Source organism: Bos indicus, chromosome 17 (genome assembly GCF_029378745.1).
Source record: "Bos indicus isolate NIAB-ARS_2022 breed Sahiwal x Tharparkar chromosome 17, NIAB-ARS_B.indTharparkar_mat_pri_1.0, whole genome shotgun sequence".
Taxonomy (NCBI): Eukaryota; Metazoa; Chordata; class Mammalia; order Artiodactyla; family Bovidae; genus Bos; species Bos indicus.
The window spans coordinates 47,176,900-47,200,608 of NC_091776.1; positions in this window are offsets into that span (position 1 = coordinate 47,176,900).

Below are 23,709 nucleotides of genomic sequence, written 5' to 3' on the forward strand. Positions count from 1 at the left end.
ATCTGTGTAGAATGCACACCTGCTTCTCTCTCACTCAGTTCATGGTTTGAGTTGACCTCACCAGAAGAAATGGAGTAGCCATCATGGTCAACAAAAGAGTCTGAAATGCAGTACTTGGATGCAATCTCAAAAATGACAGAATGATCTCTGTTCGTTTCCAAGCCAAACCATTCAATATCACAGTAATCCAAGTCTATGCCCCAACCAGTAACGCTGAAGAAGCTGAAGTTGAACGGTTCTATGAAGACCTACAAGACCTTTTAGAACTAACACCCAAAAAAGATGTCCTTTTCATTATAGGGGACTAGAATGCAAAAGTAGGAAATCAAGAAATGCCTGGAGTAACAGGTAAATTTGGCCTTGGAATACGGAATGAAGCAGGGCAAAGACTAATAGAGTTTTGCCAAGAAAATGCACTGGTCATAGCAAACACCCTCTTCCAACAACACAAGAGAAGACTCTACACATGGATGTCACCAGATGGTCAACACAGAAATGAGACTGATTATATTCTTTGCAGCCAAAGATGGAGAAGCTCTATACAGTCAACAAAAACAAGACCAGGAGCTGACTGTGGCTCAGATCATGAACACCTTATTGCCAAATTCAGACTTAAATTGAAGAAAGTAGGGAAAACCATTAGACCATTCAGGTATGACCTAAATCAAATCCCTTATGATTATACAGTGGAAGTGAGAAATAGATTTAAGGGCCTAGATCTGATAGAGTGCCTGATGAACTATGGAATGAGGTTCATGACATTGTACAGGAGACAGGGATCAAGACCATCCCCATGGAAAAGAAATTCAAAAAAGCAAAATGGCTGTCTGGGGAGGTGTTACAAGTAGCTATGAAAAGAAGAGAAGCGAAAAGCAAAGGAGAAAAGGAAAGATATAAGCATCTGAATGCAGAGTTCTAAAGAATAGCAAGAAGAGATAAGAAAGCCTTCTTCAGTGATCAATGCAAAGAAATAGAGGAAAACAACAGAATGGGAAAGACTAGAGATCTCTTCAAGAAAATTAGAGATACCAAGGGAACATTTCATGCAGGGATAGGCTCGATAAAGGACAGAAATGGTATGGACCTAACAGAAGCAGAAGATATTAAGAAGAGGTGGCAAGAATACACAGAAGGACTGTACAAAAAAGATTTCATGACCCAGATAATCACGATGGCCTGATCACTCATCTAGAGCCAGACATCCTGGAATGTGAAGTCAAGTGGGCCTTAGAAAGCATCACTACAAACAAAGCTAGTGGAGGTGATGGAATTCCAGTTGAGCTATTTCAAATCCTGAAAGATGATGCTGTGAAAGTGCTGCACTCAATATGCCAGCAAATTTGGAAAACTCAGCAGTGGCCACAGGACTGGAAAAGGTCAGTTTTCATTCCAATCCCAAAGAAAGGCAATGCCAAAGAATGCTCAAACTACCACACAATTGCACTCATTTCACACACTAGTAAAGTAATGCTCAAAATTCTCCAAGCCAGGCTTCAGCAATACGTGAACCGTGAACTTTCTGATGTCCAAGCTGGTTTTAGAAAAGGCAGAGGAACCAGAGATCAAATTGCCAACATCTGCTGGATCATCAAAAAAGCAAGAGAGTTCCAGAAAAACATCTATTTCTGCTTTGTTGACTATGCCAAAGCCTTTGACTGTGTGGATCACAATAAACTGTGGAAAATTCTGAAAGAGATGGAATGAACTTATGAACCATCTGATTGCCTTTTGAGAAATCTGTATGCAGGTCAGGAAGCAACAGTTAGAACTGGACATGGAACAACAGACTGGTTCCAAATAGGAAAAGGAGTACGTTGAGGCTGTATATTGTCACCCTGCTTATTTAACTTCTATGCAGAGTACATCATGAGAAATGCTGGACTGGAAGAAGCACAAGCTGGAATCAAGATTCTGGCAGAAAGTGAAGAGGAACTAAAAAGCCTCTTGATGAAAGTGAAAGAGGAGAATGAAAAAGTTGGCTTAAAGCTCAACATTCAGAAAACGAAGATCATGGCATCTGGTCCCATCACTTCATGGGAAATAGATGGGGAAACAGTGGAAACAGTGTCAGACTTTATTTCTGGGGGCTCCAAAATCACTGCAGATGGTGATTGCAGCCATGAAATTAAAAGACGCTTGCTCCTTGGAAGAAAAGTTATGACCAACCTAGATAGCATATTGAAAAGCAGAGACATTACTTTGCCAACAAAGGTCCATCTAGTCAAGGCTATGGTTTTTCCTGTGGTCATGTATGGATGTGAGAGTTGGACTGTGAAGAAAGCTGAGCACCAAAGAATTGATGCTTTTGAACTGTGGTGTTGGAGAAGACTCTTGAGAGTCCCTTGGACTGCAAGGAGATCCAACCAGTCCATTCTGAAGGAGATCAGCCCTGGGATTTCTTTGGGAGGAATGATGCTAAAGCTGAAACTCTAGCACTTTGGCCACCTCATGTGAAGAGTTGACTCATTGGAAAAGACTCTGATGCTGGGAGGGATTGGGGGCAGGAGGAGAAGGGGACAACAGAGGATGAGATGGCTGGATGGCATCACTGACTCGATGGACGTGAGTCTGAGTGAACTCCGGGAGTTGATGATGGACAGGGAGGCCTGGCGTGCTGCGATTTATGGGGTCACAAAGAGTCGGACACGACTGAGCGACTGAACTGAACTGAACTGAACACCAGAGCTGGTCACATGACTCAGACCTGACCAATCAGAACATCACATTCCCAAGGATAATGATTGGTTCAGAGATAAGCAAGGTAATCAATCAGAACCTATGACATTGAAAGAAATTATTTTGTTTTGGTTTTGAGGTATTTTCAATACTACAGAAAAAGAAACATACACTCAAACTTCTCACCATCTCATATACCTCTCTCCAGAGTTGACCTGGATGGCTTTAGTTATGAGCTGCTGGCTGTCATTTTCCTCCATGTGAAATCTTAAAATGAAGCCCCTCTGGGGACAGGAGAGCTATAGCACAGAGAAAAACCGAGCTCTGGGGACACTACTGAAGTCCTTAAGTCGGGACACTATTGGAGTTCCTAAGTCCTGACACCAATATATCCACTGAGTTTTTAATTAACTGACCTCTAAAGAGATTTGAACTGTTTTCAGTCCTTGTTCGGTCCAGAGCTCTTTTCAATCCTTTACACTTTAAAGTAAGTCTAACAACAATTGTCACCCTGCTTATTTAACTTCTATGCAGAGTACATCATGAGAAATGCTGGGCTGGAAGAAGCACAAGCTAGAATCAAGATTGCTGGGAAAAATATCAATAACCTCAGATATGCAGATGACACCACCTTATGGCAGAAAGTGAAGATGAACTAAAAAGCTTCTTGATGAAAGTGAAAGAGGAGAGTGAAAAAGTTGGCTTAAAGCTCAACATTCAGAAAACGAAGATCATGGCATCTGGTCCCATCACTTCATGGGAAATAGATGGGGAAACAGTGGAAACAGTGTCAGACTTTGTTTTTTGGGGCTCAAAAATCACTGCAGATGGTGATTGCAGCCATGAAATTAAAAGACGCTTACTCTTTGGAAGAAAAGTTATGACCAACCTAGATAGCATATTGAAAAGCAGAGACATTACTTTGCCAACAAAGGTCCATCTAGTCAAGGCTATGGTTTTTCCTGTGGTCATGTATGGATGTGAGAGTTGGACTGTGAAGAAAGCTGAGCACCAAAGAATTGCTGCTTTTGAACTGTGGTGTTGGAGAAGACTCTTGAGAGTCCCTTGGACTGCAAGGAGATCCAACCAGTGCATTCTAAAGGAGATCAGCCCTGGGTGTTCTTTGGAAGGAATGATGCTAAAGCTGAAACTCCAGTACTTTGGCCACCTCATGTGAAGAGTTGACTCATTGGAAAAGACTCTGATGCTGGGAGGGATTGGGGGCAGGAGAGGAAGGGGATGACAGAGGATGAGATGGCTAGATGGCATCCCCGACTCGATGGACGTGAGTTTGAGTGAACTCCGGGAGTTAGTGATGGACAGGGAGGCCTGGCGTGCTGCGATTTATGGGGTCACAAAGAGTCGGACACGACTGAGCGGCTGAACTGAACAACAATTCAAAAAAAAATTTTTTTTTAAGAGATTTATGGGAGTTTCCTGGCAGTCCAGTGGTTAGAACTCCACACTTTCATGCTGAGGAGTGCAATCCCTGGCCAGGGAACAAAGATCCCATAAGCTGTCCAGCATAGCCAAAAATAATAAAGTGATTTATAATTCACCTTTCCTACAGTACTGGAGCGAAGAAAGCAATGGCACCCCACTCCAGTACTCTTGCCTGGAAAATCCCATGGATGGAGGAGCCTGGTAGGCTGCAGTCCATGCGGTTGCTAAGAGTCAGACACGACTAAGCAACTTCACTTTCACTTTTCAATTTCCTGCATTGGAGAAGGAAATGGCAACCCACTCCAGTGTTCTTGCCTGGAGAATCCCAGGGACGGGGTAGCCTGGTGGGCTGCCCTCTATGGGGTCGCACAGAGTTGGACACAACTGAAGCGACTTAGCAGCAGCAACAGTACTGGAGACTTGAGTTTGATCCCTGAGTCAGGAAGATCCCCTGGAGTAGGAAATGGCCACCGACTCCAGTATTCTTGCCTGGAGAATTTCATGGACAGAAGAGCTTGGTCGGCTACAGTCCATGGGCCCACAAAGAGTCAGATACAACTGAGTGGTTAACTGTCATTTACTGAGCATCTGCTGTATGCCTAGCTCTCTGCATATGCTGTTACATTCAATCTGCACATTAGTCACGTGTGTTGTTTTATTTTACCTTTCAATAGATGAAGGAACGGGACTCAGAGAGTGGCACAACTGGGTAGGCAGGAAGAATGACAAATAAAGCTGACAGAGCTCACAAAATAGAGATAAGGAAAAGAAGCAACCACAAAAATAAATCTCCCTGCAGGATTCAAGTCCTTGATTCCAGTTTCTCTGAGTCCCAGCTGTATCCCTGTTGCTTCCGTCATTTCCTTGTTTTAGAGATATCTAGCTCCTGTTCAATGATAAAATGTGCCTATTTGCCAGCCATCCATGTTTTTCAACCAGAAGATTACATATGTCAAAATGAGAGATGAGTAGGAGAGTGAGAACTAAGATTTTTGTAGACTAAACACCTCTCCATCATTACGGACAAATAGAAAATATGAACTAGGTGATTTCTAAACTTATACAGAATGAAGTAAGCCAGAAAGAAAAACACCATTACAGTATACTAATGCATATATATGGAATTTAGAAAAATGGTAACAATAACCCTGCATGCGAGACAGCAAAAGAGACACAGATGTATAGAACAGTCTCTTGGACTCTGTGGGAGAGGGCGAGCGTGGGATGATTTGGGAGAATGGCATTGAAACATGTATAATATCATATGTGAAATGAATCGCCAGTCCAGGTTCGATACATGATACAGGATGCTCGGGGCTGGTGCACTGGGATGACCCAGAGGGATGGTATGGAGAGGGAGGTGAGAGGGGGGTTCAGGATGGGGAACATGTGTACACCCGTGGTGGATTCATGTTGATGTATGGCAAAACCAATACAATATTGTAAAGTAATTAGCCTCCAATTAAAATAAATAAATTTAAATTTAAAGAAATAATAAAGTAATTAGCCTCCAATTAAAATAAATAAATTTATATTAAAAATAATAATAATATAAAGTTGTAGCAGAAAAAAAAAACCTTCCTCATGTGTTTAACTCTGTGATTTTTTTTTTAATCTACAGGTTAAAAAACACACAGAGAAGGCTCATGTCTTGCCAATCACACAGGATCAACTGTTTCTATGACTGCTATCTTAAAACTTTAGTTAGTCCAAGACAAATTAACACATTTTTTTCTCCATTCCAGGCATATCTGCTATTTCCAGTCCATATAAGTCATACTTTTTTTTTCTTCTCGTTTTAGATATCTTTTGAGAAATGTCTGCTTTTTGCTCTACAGAAACCAGACATAGAAGATTAGACTATGTGGGAGGGTTGGTGGTAGGAGTTGAGCTCTTTCCCGTCACTGATTGGAAGATGCCCTCTTGTGCCTTGAATGTTGTGTCAGACACTTATGGAATCAGCATTCAGAGGTGTTATCTTGGACAATGCTTATCAGGCCCCCTAAAGGCCCCTTTCCAAGAGATGGTCTCCGGACCAGCACTATGGTTGCCCCTGGCACTCTCGCCGCTATTGTCCTGTGTTTAACTGCAGCAGAAAACAAGCAGGAGGAGAATCATTTTCCTCTTCCTCTTCCGGTTAGTCTCGCAACTTCAGCGCCCATTGGTGGAACCTAACAGGAAGAGGCTGGATGTGGAAGTCGGGAAATGTAGTTCTCCGACTCTCACCCACTATAATGGAGCAGAGCACGGGAGGGTAGGATAGGACTGAGATCAAGGAGAAACACAGCCTATGTTCCATCCCACCCAAGCCTCACCTTTCCCTTTGCCAACTTCTCATCATTAATTCTCAGATTAGATTTTTCAGAAAGGGCATCCTAGAACCCAGAGACCAGACAAGTCCTCTTGGGTTTAGGGTTTTTTGTGTTTTGTTTGTTTTTCTGTTCTGGCCATGCTATGCAGCATGTGAGATCTTAGTTTCCTGACCAAGCATTGACCCTGTGTCCACTGCAGTGCAAAGTGTAGAGATTTAACCACTGGACCTCCAAGGAAGTCCCAAGTCCTAAATTAGCCTGTGCGGCCCCTTCCTAACTCTCATAACCCCTATGTTTTTTGTTTTGGTCATTTATTTATTAATAGTCTGCATAATTTAATTTCATGAAAGAAAATGTTGAAGAGAATAGGCAAAACTTTTTTTTTAACTTTTATTTTATTTTTAAACTTTACAATATTGTATTAGCAAAACTCTTTCAAAAGAGGAAGAAAGAAAGTTTCAAGCCAAAAAAAAAAAAAAAACAAACCATTTTCTTCTGACTCAGTGCAACCACATTTATCAGTTTGTGCCAGTGATCTATCAATTCAAGTAAAGTCTTACAAACCTTGACGCAGTAAGAAAGTTCTCTGTGTGTTTTATTGAACAAAAGATTACGGACATTCCAATATTTTAGATATAGAGGCTTAAATGCCTATCGATAACTGTGAGACTCTTCAAAGGGAGAGAGGGAAGTAAATTCATTTAAGGTCCCATGAAAACCTGTAGCAGTTGACAGGACTGGTTTTCCAGGTAGGATTCTGGTGCAAAGACACGGGGTAGAGCTTTGGTGAATCAGAAACTATAGAAGGATGTGCTTCGTCATGTCTGACTCTCTGCAGCTCCGTGGACCATAGCTTGCCAGGCTCCTCTGACCATGGAACTTCCCAGGCAAGAATACTGGAGTGAGTTGCCATTTCCTACTCAAGCAAAATATAAAACAGAGTGAGGTCAGGAGAGGATCTGACATGGAAATCTCAATAAGCTTCTACTAGGAAAGAACACAGAATCATAAGACTTCAGTCTTCTGGGAATTCAATGGATGGCAGAGGAGTGGCAGAGCATGAGTCTTCTCTGTGTGTTTCTTTACCTGTAGATTAAAAAAGAAAAGCACAGAATTAAAGAACATAGAGATGAGAGAAGGTTTAGAAATCACCTAGTTTAATTTTTCTCAACCTCAATTTGCCTAAAAATCACTGAGGAAGAGTTTTGAAATCAGAAATGCAATGTCTCCATCCTGGTGGCTTCTTGGAATTAGATTCTTTTTTTTAATTGGAGTGGAATTGCTGTACAATGTTGTGCTAGTTTCTACTGTACAACAATGTGAATCAGTTATATTTGTACATACATCCCTTCCCTCTTAAGCCTCCCTCCTTCCTCCCTGTCCCTCTCCTCTAGGTCATCAAAGAGCACGGAGCTGAGCTCTCTGTGCCAAACACCAGCTTCCTGCCAGCTATCTGTTTTACATCAGATCAGTTGCTCAGTCGTGTCCGACTCTTTGCGACCCCATGAATCGCAGCATGCCAGGCCTCCCTGTCCAACACCAACTCCCAGAGTTCACTAAGACTCACGCCCATCCAGTCGGTGATGCGATCCAGCCATCTCATGCTCTGTCGTCCCCTTCTCCTCCTGCCCCCAATCCCGCCCAGGTAGTGTATATAGGTGAATGCTTTCTCAGTTCATTCCACCCTCTCCTTTCCTTCTTTTGTCCACAAGTCCTTTCTCTATGTCTGCGTTTCTATTCCTGCCTTGCAAAGAAAATGTGGTACATGTGTACAATAGGATACTGCTGCTGCTGCTAAGTCGCTTCAGTCGTGTCCGACTCTGTGTGACCCCATAGATGGCAGCCCACCAGGCTCCCCCATCCCTGGGATTCTCCAGGCAAGAACACTGGAGTGGGTTGCCATTTCCTTCTCCAGTGCATGAAAGTGAAAAGGGAAAGTGAATTTGCTCAGTCATGTCCGACTCTTAGCGATCCCATGGACTGCAGCCTACCAGGCTCCTCCGCCCATGGGATTTTCCAGGCAAGAGTACTGGAGTGGGGTGCTATTGCCTTCTCCGACAATAGGATATTACTCAGCCATAAAAAGGGATGCAATTGGGTCATCTGTAGTATTGTGGATGAACCTAGAGTCTGTCATATAGAGTGAAGTAAGTCAGAAAGAGAAAAACAAATATCATATATGAACACATATATGTGGAATCTAGAAAAATGGAATCAGATTTTGAAAGAGCTCTGTGGGTCATTTTGATGTACATTCTCAGGTAAGTCAAAGGACTGAGGCAATGCTTTCACTTTACAGGTAATCAGAGACCAAGCGATCTGACCCACATTTCTGCGTGAGTTTTGTCATGGAGACATCAGATGTCCACGAACCCTTTACCTTTCCCATGCCCCTGTCTTGGAACAGCTGTCTGGTTGGTTTTGTCCCCTGGGTGCAACTCAGACTGTATTTCACAGCATCTAATCATCCAGTGCTTTTGGCCAAGAGACAAGTTAGATCACCGGTATGCCTTATGGATAATAACCAGTGTGGCTAAAACTCTCAATTCTAGAGTCTAGCTCTGGCATCTGGACTTCTCAGTGGCCCTAGGATGAGATTTTTCTGTCTGTGAAACCAGTGGAGTAGCCAGAATTTCAACAGCACAAACATCCTCATAGGAGGAATAACTGATTTTGCCCACCCTGTATTGCCTTACACAAAGACCCATGGACTTAAAGGAGAGCCATGACAAGCCTCTTTGTATGTACATGGATGCAAGCATGTGCCTCGTATGCGGTGCCTCATGTGTGGTCCTAGATAACACATGTGTTCTCCACTTGAATCGCTTTTGTGGAATAGCCTTATGGGGGTTTGGACTTTTTTTGTTATCGATTTGTAAAAGATGTTTACATGTCAGAGATTTAGCCTTATTTTTATATTTATGAAACAAATTTTTCCTCATTTTGTCATTTTTCTTTTGATGAATCAGTTAAATTCATCTGTCAAACCTAGAGAGGCCATTTTTATTGAGAATATTGTTGTTTGTTTCGTCGCTAAGTTGTGTCAGACTCTTTTGTGACTCTATGAACTGTAGCCCACCAGGCTCCTCTGTCCATGGGATTTCCCAGATAAGAATACTGGAATGGGTTCCCATTTCCTTCCCAGGGGATCCTCCCAGCCTACGAATCAGACCTGTGTCTCCTGTTTGGCACTCAAATTCTTTACCACTGAGCCACCTGGGAAGCCCCATTGAGAATGGAGAACAATTCTGTCATGTAGTTTTCACTTCTTTGCCATCATTGAATGTGTATCTTTTAAAGATGATTGCTGATCTGACTTATAAGGATAACATTTTTTTCTGTGAGACAGAGAAGGGAACGAAAAACTTGAATCTTGAGTGGTGTAGAATTAAAACTATATTGTTTGAGTACTTGGGCTGATTGAGTTGAAAGCAGTGAATTTCTTAGGGTCACAGAAATAGTAAATGGAAAGGCCCTTCTTACTGCCAAGGTGATCCTATACAGCCTTCTCCTCCTCCTTGCACCTGTCCTCCATTTTCCTAGAATCTGTAAACAGACACTAGGGCTCTTTCCAGCCCTAGATCCCAAGATCAGCCTCCTGCCTGTAAAAGGAGTCTTTTCTGGGATCACTGGTGGCCACAGCTTAAAACGTTCCTGATCTGACCCCAAAAGGACCCATGTGTTCACCAAGAACAATGCTAGCAATGCCTTCAGCATTTGAACTCCAAAGTGGGACCGTCCCACGTGGACATGTGGATTTTCCTGGTAAGTTTTTGAAGAAGTAGGATACCTGTACATTTCTATGGGTTCCTGTACTTCTTTTAACACAGCACTTTTCATTTTATTGTTTCTGAAAGTGCAGCAGCAAAATGTTAAGGTCCAACAGAACTCCCAGACTTTGACAACTGAAATGCCAGCAGTGACAAATGGCTCTTTGGTTCCGTGGTGTTTCCCATGCGTCTGTCAAATGGTACTACTCTTGTATAATGATTGGAAATATTCATCTTTAGGAGGAGCGCTGCGATCATTCAAGCCTCTGATTTCTGAAAAGTGACATTTTTTTCATTTTTATGAATTGCCATCTTATGGCATGACACACACAGGCACATGGCTGGCTAATTTTATAAAATAAGAAGAAAACACACACAAGAAGCTATAGGCTGCCTTCCTCTGAGGATTTCCTGGTTGCCTCAGTGAGATTAATTTCCATGGCCAGGCTGGGTGCACTCCTGCCTGGGAGGGTAGAGGCATGTATAATTTTATTTATGGCTGTGCTGGGTCTTTGCTGATGTGTACAGGCTTTCTCTACTTGAGACAAGTGGGCGCTAACTCTAGTTGCAGTGGATGGGCTTCTCACTGCTGTGGTTTCTCTTGTTGCAGTTCCTGGGCTCTAAGCTCATGGCCTTCAGTAGTCGCAGCTCATGGACTTAGTTGCCCCTTGGCATATAGGATCTTCCCGGACCAGGGATTGAACCTGTGTCCCCTGCATTGGCAGGCAGGTTCTCATCCACTGTACCACCAGGAAAGTCCTTTTTTAAAAAATAAATAATTTCACTGGATAGAGGCATTTAATTTTGGAGGACAGCTTATACCTGGGCAACTCTTAGAAAGTCTGAGATTTCCACCCCCTAATCAGAATGTAGACCCAGACCTTTTGAATTTCTACTCTGTGATTTTGATCACCTTGCCTGGTTTTACATTAGTGATGAAAATCAAAAATTTAGTTTTTTCCCTAGAGACTCTGACAGCATGATTGCATTCAAAATGGGAATTAGTGGCCAATAACTGAAATGTGTTTGAGTAAACTCTGGGAGTTGGTGATGGACAGGGAGACCTGACGTGTTGCAGTCCATGGGGTCGCAAAGAGTCGGACATGACTGAGCAACTGAACTGAACTGAACAGAAATAAAAAGACAACAATTGTCTACCCTTTATACAATGCAGCCCAGCTGGGTGAGTCCTGGAAATATACATTTTGCTTTCCTAAAATATCTAGAAATCAGTGGTGCTTTAGAAAAAGAATCAGTAATCTGTGAATAGACCAGATCAGGGCCCCTGCTTGTATCTGTAAATAAAGTTTTATTGGAACCCAGCCATGCACATTCACCTAATCACCTATGGCTATTCTTGTGCTACAGCAGTCAGAGTAGTTGTGGCAGAGCCTGTGTGGCCTTTAAAGCCTAAACGTGTGCTTTCTGGCCCTTTCAAGGAAAAGTTTGCTGACTTCTGTCTCAGAAGAAACTTTGCTGGCTTTCTCTACTAGAAGCAGAGTACAGCTACCAAGTGTCACAGACCACGACACCCTACACAGCCTCTGTCCTGGCCCCCATTAGGCTGTGGTTTGCCACTGTCATTGCAAATACCAAAACTTCTCCATCATCTGTGCAACAAATAGGCTGGCGAGATGAGGCCAGGGTCCGTCATTTACTGGTTTATTAGTCCCTTCAGCAAGAAAGTGCCTGGTACTTTCTGTTCCCTCAGGAGCTTTATGATTTCTATGGAGCTTTTTATCATCATTTGGACGACCTTCACTAAGGTATCTACAGGGCCCTTCTAATACTGTTCTCTCAAAAAGATGATTAAAGCAAAGATATTGTGGTTGCGAGAAGACTGCTACATCAGCAACTTCATCTTTAGTAAGAGAAGGAGAAAGGGGACATATGAGGTAGTGGGATGTGAGCCCAATGTGATTAAGACATTATAAATGTTAATTCAAATCATCCCATCACCTCACATGGCCGCTCATACTCTCCCTTCACCAGCATGGCCACCCACACCCTCCCCCTCATCAACATGGCCGCCCACACCCTCCCCCTCATCAACATGGCCACCCACACCCTGAGCTTCACCTGTAATGAAACATGGAAGAGAAATAATATCTATATATGTATCTTACTGTAACCTAGTATCTCTTTGTAAATATAATTTCATAAGGTCCATTTTTATATGATTAATGAGAAATGTAAACCATAAACTCAGCATCAGAAAGGCACAGAGGCAAGTCTCTGCCTACCCTGTGTCTGCAATTTCCCAGAGGGAAGAAAACCTTGTAATAATTGGGCCAGTGCTAGGACTTGAAAATGAACATGGAAACCAGCTATGGTTTGTGAGTGTAAGTCAAGGTTCCATTGACACTGGCACCATGAGCAAAAGGCTCACTTCACACCAACCTTGTCACTCTCGTGTCTGAACAAGTGGAACCACTGCCTACATGTATTAGTAGAACAGATCCGACAGTATCCCATGAATCATGGTTGTTGCCTAGCATAGTCTCATAGAAGACAAAGTCACCAAATACCAGTCAAAAAGCCAATTGATAAATCTAGGTTTGACTTGGTTGGGTGACTGACCTAGGAGCCTTTCCTTCCCACCCACTTCAGCAGATAGTGCAGGAGACCAAGTCATCTTTTATCTCTGGACTCCCCATTAGGACCATTGCGGCAACCATCCCCTTCTTCTCCAAGCAATGGAAAACAACAAAAAAGGGCAACACTCAGCAAGTTACTACCACTATCCAATTCTATATTCATAGAGTTTCAATCAGCAAACTGCCAAGAATCTGATTTATATCTGGAAGAGACAACAGCATTGACATGCACCTAACCTCATGGTTGGTTAAGGTGGATTCAAGGAAGCTTAGAGGTAATGTGATGGTGAGGGCAGGAGGAGAAGGGGACGGCAGAAGATGAGATGGTTGGATGGCATCACCGACTCAGTGGACATGAGTTTGGGCAAACTCCAGGAGTTGGTGATGGACAGGGAGGCTTGGCGTGCTGTGGTTCATGGGGTCGCAAAGAGACGGACACGACTGAGTGACTGAACTGAACTGAACTGACTGATGGCCCATTCCAAGGTAATAATCACAGGGAGTCTTTCTGTGGACCAATCTCTTCCCTGGATTCACTTCATGAATTTTATGAATCTCTCCTCTATATTTCTCTTTTTCTAAATCCTTTATTCCTTTTCAACTGTTCTGTTCATGTTTATACAATGTATGGTTCAGGATGATATGTTTAATATATATATTTTTTTTCTTCATGGTGTTTTTCCTTCCTTCTCAACCTTAGCCTTTGGTTGCAGGTCTGTGCCCCTGGCACCGATTCAGAGAAAGGACGTTGCAGCAGAAGAGAGAATACAAACCTTAGAACCTGGCCTCTGAGTGGGGTTGGGGTATAAAATGAACACAATGCATTACATCCAGGCTCCCTTTAGGGATAGATACTGTTTTCCTGGGAAAGTAGGGAGCAAAGAGAAGTGACAAGGGAGACAGAGTTATGAGCCCAACCTTCTCTCGGACAGAGCTAGAAATATCATCCTCAGGCAAACTGGTCTCCGTCAGACATCCACAATAATGTCTACCCTTGGTGTCCATCCTTCAACCCATCACTCACCCATGCCTCAACAATGACACCTCTCTCCCTAAGACTTGGATCAGTTTACTCTGTATGGGAACTTACCCTACAGAGGCCCAGAGGAGGTCCTGGACATTTGGTGGGAAGGTGTTATGGAGTGGAGGAGAGTCCAGGGATCTGTATGTGGGGGACTTTGATTCTAGAAAGTGTAACCATATTCCTTCTCACCGTCAGGGAGGAAGATAACATAATGAGAGCAGAACACCACCCTTTCGGCCTAGACAGTTTTCATATTAGCTATGTCCAAAACTGAATATAAACAGTGAAATATTAGCCATAAATATTCCATATATACAGTGGAATATTAGCTATAAAAAAGAATGAAATAATGCCATGTGCAGCAACATGGATGGAACTAAAGATTATCATATTATGTGAAGTCAGACAAAGAGAAATACCATATGATATCATTTTTATGTGAAATCTAATTTTTAAACAAGGACACAGGGCTTCCCTAGTGGTCCAGTGGTTAAGAATCCACCTTGCAGTGTAAGGGACACCAGTTCAATCCCTGGTCCAGGAAGATCCCACATATTGTGGAACAACTAAGCCCACATGCTGTAAGCACTGAAGCCCATGCGCTGCAACTACTGACGCCTAAGTGCCTAGAGCCTGTGCTTCACAGCAAGAGAAGCCACCATAATGAGAAGCCTGTGCGCTGCAACCAAGAGTAGCCCCTGCTCACTGCTCTAGAGGAAGCCCACGTGCAGCAACAGAGACCCAGCACAGACAATAAACAAAATAAATAAATAAGTAAATCTTTTAAAAATGATACAAATGAACTTACATATAAAACAGAAACAGCCTCACAGACATAGAAAACAAATTTATGGTTACCGAAGGGGAAGCGGGGGGTAAATTAGGAGCTTGGGGTTAGTGTACACAGATTACTGAATATAAAATAGATAACCAACAAGGACCTACTGTATAGTACAGGGAACTATGCTTGATATTATGTGATAACATATATGAGGAAAATATCTGAAAAAGAATGAATACATGTATATGTACAAGTGAGTCACTTTGCTGTATACTTGAAACTAACACAACACTTTAAATCAACAACAATTCAACAAAAATTTTAAAAATATATATTTAGGATGGCAAAATACTTCATCTATGGAGTCCATACTCATGTTTTAGCTCTATTTTCAATTAATCAATAGCTTTATAATGTCAAAAAAACATGATCAGGTCTCACATAACAATTCTGACCTCTAGCTTCCAAAAATGGAGAAGGCAATGGCAACCCACTCCAGTACTCTTGCCTGGCAAATCCCATGGACAGAGGAGCCTGGTGGGCTGCAGTCTATGGGGTCGCTAGAGTTGGACACGACTGAGCGAATTCCCTTTCACTTTTCACTTTCATGCATTGGAGAAGGAAATGGCAACCCACTCCAGTGTTCTTGCCTGGAGAATCCCAGGGACGGGGGAGCCTGGTGGGCTGCTGTCTCTGGGGTTGCACAGAGTCAGACACGACTGAAGCGACTTAGCAGCAGCAGCAGCTTCTAAAGATAATTTTAAAAAGGAAGATCAGACCATGCTTGGCTCCTGCCTCTGAATGGCAGCACTGGACTGGAGCTATGTGCAGGCTGCCTCTGTAGACAGAACATCAGCCTTCAGTCGTTCTTATCTGAACACTGAGTTCCCTCATTTTGGGGATTTTCCTAGACCCTGTAGGCATTCCAATTTGCAGCTGTGGAATTGTGAGAGGAGAAAGTCCTGCCCTTGTTTTGATCACTGTTATCGAACTAATTGGCTACTTTGCTAAATTCCTGGTGCTATCAATATAGCTAATTACCTGTCATCTGTCACCAAATAAACTGATCAGCATAAGGGACCAGGACTGATAGGAATGCCACGGGAGTCTTTAGTCTTCCCCTCTATTCCACCATCTTTTTTGTTGTTTTACTTCTCATGAGTCTAAAAGGTCACTTGAACATTTTCATTCCCTCACTTTTTTCCCTCCGCTTTTAATTTTCATCCCAAATACCTTTCATCTCGATCAAGGACTGTCAACATTTTACTTTGTTTTCTTCTGTGTATATGTGTGTTTGTGTGTGTGTTTCTCTCGCTCTCTCAAATTTGTTGCCAATACTGAACCACTTGAAAGTAAACCACAGACATTGGGACACAGGCTGCTTCACCTCTTAATCCTTAAAGATGCATCTCCTGAGAGTAATGATGGATTTCATCCTCCATAACCACAGAACATGAAATTATTATTGCCTTTATCAAAATAACTCTAATTTCATAATATATTCTAATGTTCAGCCCATATTCTAATTTCCCAAAATGTACTCAAGTATCTTTTAGAGTATTAAAAAAAATGTTTTACATGTTTCCTACCTTCTCTTTCTTCAATATTGTCCTTTCAAATTTATAATCTACTGGCCTGAGAAGTGAGCATATGTTACAAAGTTTTCCAAAACAATACTAGGCCTTCCCTCCTGGGAAGACCAGAAATCCCTGTTTTTCAGTTTGTATTTCTTTTTTTTTTTTTAATTTAGATATATATGTTTGGTTTTTATTTGTTTATTTTATTTTATTTATTCTGGTTGGCTCTTGGTTGCTGATCAGGCTTTTCTCTAGCTGCTGTGAGCAGGAGCTCCTCTGTTGCGGTGGATAGGCTTCTCACTGCAGTGGTTTCTTCTTGCTGCGGGGCATGGGCTCCGGGGTGTATGGGCTTCAGTAGTTGCAGCAAACAGGCTCAGTAGTTGTGGCAACAGGCTTAGTTGTCCCTTGGCGTGTGGGACCTTCCCAGACCAGGTTTCCTATCCTTGTATTGCAAGGTGGACTCTTTACCACTGAGTCACCAGAGAAGCCCCCAGTTACTATTTCTGAGTAGTAAATTACTGCAAAACTTAGCAACTGAAAGCTATTTTCTATGCTCATGGGTTCTGAGGGCCAGGAATTTGGAGTGAGTGGCATGCAGATTGCTTTTATCTGCTCCATGAATCTGGGCCTCACCTGGGAAGACTTTGAGGCCAGGACCTGGAGTTATCAGAAGGCTTGTTCACTCTCAAGTCTCAAGGTGTTTGGGCTGGAAGCACTTGAGGACTTGGAGGCCTGCCTGCATGCCTACTCGTGGCTTCCCCACAGCATGGCGGCCAGCTGGTTTAATCCATTGTAGCTCAGGGCTCCAAATGTGACTATTTCAACTGAGTGCCCTTTTGTGAAAGCCGGTGTCACTTCCACTGTACAATTAGAAGCCCAGCTGAACCCCAAGCGGGGGAAAAATAGACTCAAGCTTGTGTCAAGTGCAAGGACCATGTATAGACAATCACACGGGAAGGAAATGTCATTAAGGCCATCTTGGGGGGAAAAGTCTGCTTTACCTTGTAGGATGCACCTAATTGTGCCTTGGAGCTTTGCTCATCATATTGTCACATCCCATATTTCCCATTCTCTTTTTACCTTTTCAGGAAAGATCATTTTTCTTATTCCTCTGAAGAAATAAATTCATCTTCCCACAAGCTCCCCCTTCCTCCTGTTTCACACTCCCCTGCTTCAGGCACACATGAAGCTCCTTCCGGTTCTGAATAGGTGAGCCTTCACTGATTTATTCACCTACATCTGATTCCACGGAACTGGAGATGAAATAATCTTAGGTGTGAATTCAGTCTGCAGCATCCCAGTGTGACTGCACTCCCCTCCCCGAGCAACTGTTAGTCCCCCAACATGGATACCGTGACATGCAGTAGACAGCCTTCCCCTCCGTGTGTTAGGGGAAGTACTGACAGAAACTGCCCACCCTAGCCAGGCATCACAGCAACCATTTGCATGTATTATTTGATGAGGGGAGGTCCTGGTAAGGAACACAGAACTAGCAAGCCACCACCAACTGGAAGAATTTGGGAAAGGTCAAAAGGACACTCCAGTTCATATGTCCTACCAACCTCCCAGAATCCTCCTCCCTGGAACTCATCTTGTCTGAGCAATGTGCACACCACTTGGAGGGACTCTGAGTCAGAATGATTGGCCAGAGACTACCTGGACACTAATCCTATCACAGTAAAACCCAGACTGTGAGTCACGGGGCAGAGCAGTCCTCCTGGGTTCCCTGACCCTCCTACTCTCTGCCTGGGTGCCCCTTCCCAATAAAGTCTCTTGCTTTGTCTCCTCGGACAATTCATTTCCAAATGTTAGACAAGAGCCCGCTCTCAGGCCCTGGAAGGGGTCCCCCTTTCCATAGCAAATGGATTCATAGACTCACATCCTCTACCCTCCCCAACTCTTTCTTGCAAGGCTCTGCCCTTGGTAATTGCTTTTGCTGTTTAGTTGCTAAGTTGTGTCAACTCTTTTGTGATTTCATGGTCTATAACCCACAGGTTCCTCTGTCCATGGGATTTCCCAGGCAAGAATACTGGAGTGGGTTGCCATTTACTTCTCCAGGGCATCTTCTCGACCCAGGGATCAAATGAACCCACATCTCCTGCATTGAGAGGTGGATTCTTTACTACTGAGCCACCAGAAAAGCTAAGCTCTTAGTAACCACAAAACTTTCCAACACCATTAGAATGGATTTGGTGTTAGCTGTCAAACTGTTTTCCCATAAACAGATTTCTTAACAGGTTTCAACACTCGGAAAGTAAACTCATTAACATACTACAGCCACTATTTGGGCAAGTGGAGCTCGCACTGGTGATTAACAAGGAGTTTCCATGCATTCCTTTTCTAAGGAGTTAGTGTTCTGGAATAGACAGCAGAGGCATAATTAAAGGTAGTAGTGTCATAGTCACTAATAACCTCGAGAGGAAGCTGCTTAGAGTTCTGTGTTATCCATAATTGAGTATGTAGTTAATGTCTGCACACCATTTATCTGACAGTATTTCAGCTCATTGATTTCTTGGAGTCCCCTGGCCCCACCATTAACTTGCCTGTGCTGTAGATTTTAAGAAAAAACAAACATTCCACTGTGATCACATACATAGGGGGAAATGTTTGTGGAGTACTTGGTTTTGCTTTGTTCAAACAAGTCAAATTTCAAAGTGACCCTAACTGACAATAGCCAAGAAAACTATAAAGGAAGAACTTCATTATTATTATTCTGAAACTGTTGTACAATTGGTAATCTAGCAACATTCAGGAAGGTGGGGCCTGGTAGACTTCCCTGGTGGTCCAGGGGCTAAGGGTCCATGCTCCCAATGCAGGGGCTTCAATCCCTAATCAGGAAAATAGATCCCACATGCCAGAAGGAGACAGAAGATCCCACATGCCACAACAAAGAGAAGACACAGCCAAATAAATAAATAAATATTTTGAAAGGAAAGTAGGGTCTGGGTGGGAGAAGTAGAATTATTATTTCAAGAATTCTTTTAAAATAATGAGATTTGGCAAAATGAGATGAGAAGAATATCTCTCTTCTGTGTCCTGAATGTGACAAAAGAGCAAGAATCGTTGGAAAAATGGTGGTGCTAATGAAACAAAAATGGAATTAACCCCAACTGAAATAAACCTCATCAAAGAGGAGAGTAAAATTCATATGCCTAACTGCTAAGTCGCTTCAGTCATGTCTGATTCTTTGTGACCCCATGGACTGTAGCCCACTGGATTCCTCTGTTCATGGGATTCTCCAGGCAAGAATACTGGAGTGGGTAGCCATTTCCTTCTCCAGGGGAATCTTCCCGACCCAGGGATCGAACCCAAGTCTCTTACATCTCCTGCATCTGCAGGTGGGTTCTTTACCACTAGTGCCACCTGGGAAAAAATTTATATGTTTAAACTTATGTATATATTTATTTACTTATTCTGTCTTCAAAGTTTTGGAGGGAAGGGGGAATCTTTAGTCAGAGTTGAAATATTCCAGTAGCTAGAAACTGGTTAGTCACTAAACTCTAGTATGCCTTTCTGTTGAGTGAAAATAAGTTCCATGTCTGTTATTTTTGTTAGAATATTGACAGATAAGATCCCCCCACCACGATTTACAGATGCATTTGCATTGCCACCTCCCACCCCTCAAAGGAAATGTATGTAAATTGAGTTTCTATCTTGAAATTGTCTTTCTCTTCAGAGTATGGTTTCTTTAAAATTATAAAGGAAAAATAGAAAGAAGAATGAGAAATGAGATGAGGTGTTTTTCTTTTCTTTTGGTCTTTCCGCCTCACCTCCCACCCCCACCCCCCTGCATCCTCCAGCTAGGACCCTTTAGAACTTCCTCCCGCCATCCCCAAACTCTTAAGTGCAATTACTAGGCAATCTTTAATGACTAAAATTCTTCATTCTGCCTTCCGAGAATGACGCTGAAAGCTCGCCTTCTCTGTACACCAGTGCCCAATCGCACCTTGGAGTCAGAGTTTTGGGTGAAGTACAAAAAAAATAGCTTTATTACTTTGCCAGACAAAAGGGGCCACAGCGGGCTAATACCCTCAAAACCGTGTGCCCCAACGTGGAGAGGATAGTGAGAAGTTTAATAGTAATGGTTCAAAGAGGCCATGATCAGCTTATGGACACTCTTCTGATGGGTTGGTGCTGAAGACAGTAGAAGTCAGCATCATCAACCTTCAGGTCCATCTGGCCTGGAGTCTACATGCTTGCAGGCAGAGTACATATCATTATTAATCATTAACTTCTCCCACCTGGCGGGGGTTTCAGTATCTGCAAAATAGCTCAGAGATATTGTGTGTATCTGCTGATGGGAAAAGAGAACCTTGCCCCAAGGCTGCTCTTGACTTTTTCTCCCTGGCCCTGCATCTCCTACTTTCCCTAATTAATAACTGCTTGAACCTTTCCATTGGAACTCAGGGAAGGTCATGGAGCCTGAATGAAGGCTGTTTCCTATAATCCAAGAAATAGGGGACACAGAAAGGCTTTGTACCCAGGAGCCCCACAGGGCTCTGCTTGGTGTTAGAAACTCCATTTAAAAATGTCCCAGGTGTCCTGTTCTTAACAGAAGATCCAATTCTGACACCAATTACAATGTGTGGGTTTTTCCCCATCAGAGAGCAGTTCTCAGAAACCAGCTGCGTGTCCTACAATTCAACTCAATTGACACCCTCTACCAGGAGACAATATCAGACCCCACAAGTTGAGAGTTCGGTCCTACACGATGGCCCCCCTCCCCCACTTCAGATGCCAATGGCAAGTCCAGTCGTCACCTGTGCTTCTCACCAACTGCTTATTGATTAGACTCTAAGAGGTTTCCTCGACCTCCTCCTTGGGTTTGATTAATTTGTTAGGTCAGCTCACAGAACTCAGAAAAACATATTACTTACTAGGTTAAAGGCTATAACTCAGTGACAGACAGATGGAAGAGATGCATAGGGTGAGGCATGGGGAAAGATACGGGGCTTCCAAGCTCTGGGCTCCACTCTCCCTTTATCTTCATCTGTTCACCCACCGGAGAGCTAACACCATTTGGGGGTTCTTTTGGGGTTTTTACGGAGGCTCCATTACATGGGCATGATTGATTAAATCATGGGCCACTGGTGACTGATTCAGCCTCCAGCCTATGTTCCCCTCCCAGAGGTCAGGGGCTTGGGGCTGAAAGGTCCATCTCTCTAATCACAATGAAACAGGAGGGAAGGGTGCAGTGCAAACTTTAAAAGAATGACATAGCCCTGAGGACACAACATAAGCTGATTGGAACCAAATGGGCCCAAGATGGCAGACAAGTGGACTTCCACTAGACCTTGAGCCTCAGTATGAAAAGTGAAAGTCGCTCAGTCATGTCTGACTCTCTGCAACCCCATGGACTATACAGTCCATGAAATTCTCCAGGCCAGAATACTGGAGTGGGTAGCCTTTCCCTTTTCCAGGGCATCTTCCCAACCCAGGGATCAAACCCAGATCTCCTGCATTGCAGGCGGATTCTTTACCAGCTGAGCCACAAGGGAAGCCCTGAGCCTCAGTATACACACACTCTAACATTTCAGCATACTAAATGACAACCTACAGGCACCAGGATGGCTCCAAGGCCAATCATGAAGGTCAAAAAATGGGCAGTGGCCCAATTCCTGGAAATGTCCATCCCTTCCTTAAAATAATTGGAATAATCCTCCCACTCATTAACCTATGAAATTAGTGTTAGTCATTCAGTCAAGTCTTGGGGTTGCAACCCCACAGACTAGCTTGCCAGGTTCCTCTGTTCATGGGATTCTCCAGGCAAGAATACAGGAGTGGGATGCCATTCCTTTCTCCAGGGTATCTTCCAGACACAGGGATCAAATCCAGGTCTCCTGCATTGCAGGCAGATTCTCTACCGTCTGAGCCACCAGAGAAGCCTGCCTATGAAATTACCCAGCCCTTTAAAAACTAACGATATCAGATTTCAAGGCCCCTCTTACCTTCTGAGAGGGCCCACCCTCTGTGCAGTGTGTTTCTCTCTAAATAAATCCACTTATTATCTATCACTTTGTCTCTCACTGAATTCTTTCTGTGATGAGACATCAAGAATCTGAGCCTCAGTAAGTTCAGGTACCAGGTGAGTGATTCTAAAAAAAAAAAAAAATGGGTTGTAGTCCCACGCAGGGTTTTGGCTAGTTTCGAGTTCCAACCACGTAGGTTAGAGTCCCAATATGAAAGGAAAGGTTTCAAAGGAGGCTTCACAGGCAACCAGTATCCACCCCCTCTACACAGGCACGTTCCAAAAGTTGCCTCATTAACATAACAAAAGACACAATCACCCCTCCCATCCAGGCTTCCCAGGTGGCGCTAGTAGTAAGGAAATTGCCTGCCAATGCGTGAGCCGAAGGATGCATGAGTTTGATCCCTGGTTCAGGAAGATTCCCTGGAGGAGGGCATGGCAACCCACTCCAGTATTCTGGCCTGGAGAATCCCATGGACAGAGGAGTCTGGCGGGCCGCAAGAGTCCGACATGACTTAGTGACTAAACCACCACCACCATATTCATCTACACTAGCTGCCACCAACCCCTTTTGCACCAGCTTCTTGTCGTTTTTGAATCTCCTCTCAAAACCATCTCTATCATTTCAGATATGGTGAGTGAGGTGAAGAAATTTCTCTCCCAAATAACCCAGTGCCTTCGTTTAACAGATACAGTGTAGTGGCTCCTCAGATACTGGCTATTATGGGCTTGATAGTGAGGTGCTGTTTGGATTCAAATTACTGACAGGAACGTCTCACCCGCTTCACACACACGCCCAGAAAAACACGTTTCTGCAAATTTCAGGATATTCACAGAGTGGGGAGAAAAGCGATGCTCGTGCTTTGTTCTCTTCTTTCCGCGACACACTTCTCCTTCCCCCTGTTTTGATTCCCGTCATCTCATTTCTTAAATTGGCTGAGTTGGAAGGAATTCACAGGGACTGGATTTGACAGCCGAGAAACGTTTTGCGTCATAAAAGCAGAACCGCTCCACAGAGCAAAATGACCACAGAGAGGAAAAAAAGTCTCCCTTTGAGAAGGAGAATTGCTAAGAGGGTTAGCTGGGATGAAACAAGGCTGTTTGTAGCCAACAAGGCTGTTTGTAGCCAGCAAGGCTCCAGGGCCCCTTCCACCCCTTGGGGAGCTGCCCACACCCAGAGCCACCTATAACCTAGTGATGTTTTCTACAGCAGCTGGGAGTCTTTCTAATTCTCCACCCCATATCCAGACCTGACCTCAGTTTCAGCTCACCTGGGAAGAGGATTGGGCTGCTGGTGCAACCTCACTTTTCTGCTATACTAGGACACACTAGGGAGAAGGCAATGGCACCCCACTCCAGTACTCTTGCCTGGAAAATCCAATGGACGGAGGAGCCTGGTAGGCTGCAGTCCATGGGGTCTCGAAGAGTCAGACACGACTGAGCGACTTCACTTTCACTTTTCACTTTCATGCATTGGAGAAGGAAATGGCAACCCACTCCAGTGTTCTTGCCTGGAGAATCCCAGGGACGGGGGAGCCTGTTGGGCTGCCGTCTATGGGGT